The following is a 3180-nucleotide window of genomic DNA, read 5'->3' on the forward strand; positions in this document are numbered from 1 at the left end:
ATATACAGGGGGTACCGGTACAGAGTCAATGTGGAGGCTATATACAGGGGGTACCGGTACAGAGTCAATGTGGAGGCTATATACAGGGGGTACAGGTACAGAGTCAATGTGGAGGCTATATACAGGGGGTACCGGTACAGTGTCAATGTGGAGGCTATATACAGGGGGTACTGGTACAGAGTCAATGTGGAGGCTATATACAGGGTGTTACGATACAGAGTCAATGTGGAGGCTATATACAGGGGGTACCGGTACAGAGTCAATGTGGAGGCTATATACAGGGGGTACTGGTACAGAGTCAATGTGGAGGCTATATACAGGGGGTACCGGTACAGAGTCAATGTGGAGACTATATACAGGGGGTACCGGTACAGAGTCAATGTGGAGGCTATATACAGGGGGTACCGGTACAGAGTCAATGTGGAGGCTATATACAGGGGGTACCGGTACAGAGTCAATGTGGAGGCTATATACAGGGGGTACTGGTACAGAGTCAATGTGGAGGCTATATACAGGGGGTACCGGTACAGAGTCAATGTGGAGGCTATATACAGGGGGTACCGGTACAGTGTCAATGTGGAGGCTATATACAGGGGGTACCGGTACAGAGTCAATGTGGAGGCTATATACAGGGGGTACCGGTACAGAGTCAATGTGGAGGCTATATACAGGGGGTACTGGTACAGAGTCAATGTGGAGGCTATATACAGGGGGTACCGGTACAGAGTCAATGTGGAGGCTATATACAGGGGGTACCGGTACAGAGTCAATGTGGAGGCTATATACAGGTGGTACTGGTACAGAGTCAATGTGGAGGCTATATACAGGGGGTACCGGTACAGAGTCAATGTGGAGGCTATATACAGGGGGTACCGGTACAGAGTCAATGTGGAGGCTATATACAGGGGGTACTGGTACAGAGTCAATGTGGAGGCTATATACAGGGGGTACCGGTACAGAGTCAATGTGGAGGCTATATACAGGGGGTACCGGTACAGAGTCAATGTGGAGGCTATATACAGGGGGTACCGGTACAGAGTCAATGTGGAGGCTATATACAGGGTGTTACGGTACAGAGTCAATGTGGAGGCTATATACAGGGTGTTACGATACAGAGTCAATGTGGAGGCTATATACAGGGGGTACCGGTACAGAGTCAATGTGGAGGCTATATACAGGGGGTACCGGTACAGAGTCAATGTGGAGGCTATATACAGGGTATTACGGTACAGAGTCAATGTGGAGGCTATATACAGGGTGTTACGATACAGAGTCAATGTGGAGGCTATATACAGGGGGTACCGGTACAGAGTCAATGTGGAGGCTATATACAGGGGGTACCGGTACAGAGTCAATGTGGAGGCTATATACAGGGGGTACCGGTAACGAGTCAATGTGGAAACTATATACAGGGGGTACCGGTACAGAGTCAATGTGGAGGCTATATACAGGGGGTACCGGTACAGAGTCAATGTGGAGGCTATATACAGGGGGTACCGGTACAGAGTCAATGTGGAGGCTATATACAGGGTGTACTGGGACAGAGTCAATGTGGAGGCTATATACAGGGTGTACTGTTACAGAGTCAATGTGGAGGCTATATACAGGGGGTACCGGTACAGAGTCAATGTGGAGGCTATATACAGGGGGTACCGGTACAGAGTCAATGTGGAGGCTATATACAGGTGGTACTGGTACAGAGTCAATGTGGAGGCTATATACAGGGGGTACCGGTACAGAGTCAATGTGGAGGCTATATACAGGGGGTACTGGTACAGAGTCAATGTGGAGGCTATATACAGGGGGTACTGGTACAGAGTCAATGTGGAGGCTATATACAGGGGGTACCGGTACAGAGTCAATGTGCGGGGGCACCGGTTAGTTGAGGTAATTGAGGTAATATGTACATGTAGGTAGAGTTAAAGTGGCTATGCATAGATAATAAACAGAGAGTAGCAGCAGCGCAACAGAGGGGTCTGGGTAGCCCCCAGCTGTTCAGCAGTCTTATGGCTTGTGGTTAGAAGCTGTTAAGAAGCCAATCAATGACAGATATCAAGGCTTTGTTGACATATGACATAACTAGGCAAAACAGTCTTCACTTAAAAAAAAATCATATTCTACTAATCTACTTTATCACAAAACGAGGTTAACGTTAGGACATATTTCCAGGTGTAAGAATCACTTGGGAAGAAAGGGTGTCTCTTTCAGAGACTGTTTTCAGCCACTAGAGGGCGCTCCTACAGGTTCTATGGGTAATGGACAGGGAGAAGTAGCTATTATAATCGCTAATTTAGATCTTCAGTCAGGGTTGGGATCAATTCCATTTAAAATCCAGTCAATTCAAGAAGTAAACCAAATTCCTAATTGAAAAACTTTGAAGAGAATTGGAATTTCAGTGTACTTCCTGAATAGACTGGAATTTAAATGGAATTCACCCCAAGCCTACCTTTAGTAGTTGAGTTGATGAGAAACAGCATTTAAAAAAAAAAATTACATAATTTTTTTCATCACTAAAATAACGTATATTTCTATCGTTTCATAGACATTCAAATAAGCTTGTTTAAATCAATGAAACATGTCCAAGTACATTAACATTGAGGCCATGCAGGCCGAAACGCGTCGGTTTTTAAACAACTTTGTTTCTATTGAACATGCCATACTAATAAAGGCATTTTAATTAATTATATGAAGAGTGCCTTGGTCCTCCTTTCTTTTTGATGACCAATTTAGACCTTTTACCAAAGAGCACCTTCTATCTACCAAAATATACTATAGTGTCCCTTAGTGCTTCCCTTCCTCCTCTTTCTACATTAACATTGAGTCGGCCTGCACACTAAAGCCCATTGTAGTGGCTATTGCCTAGTATTGCCATACAACAATTTATAGGACTATCGATTTCATTGTGTGTTGTGTCAGATTTATTTGCCAACAAACCAACTGTCTTTGTCTTTACTCAATATTTTCATGAACAGACAGACGTATGTCTCTTTACTCTAGACTATATCAACATGTAGGCTATTAACTGCGTTGCATTTAAGGGCAGGGAGAATGAATGAGCGCCCAACGGTGCCCTTGGCGGGTGTATTCTAATGGTAATAGCTGATGGTTTTGTAGGACATTAGCGGGACATTATGGACCTACAGGAAATCCAACGCCCGTCTGCCCTCCTCAATGGCTGCT

This window comes from Salvelinus namaycush, unplaced genomic scaffold (genome assembly GCF_016432855.1).
Source record: "Salvelinus namaycush isolate Seneca unplaced genomic scaffold, SaNama_1.0 Scaffold15, whole genome shotgun sequence".
NCBI classification, from domain to species: Eukaryota; Metazoa; Chordata; class Actinopteri; order Salmoniformes; family Salmonidae; genus Salvelinus; species Salvelinus namaycush.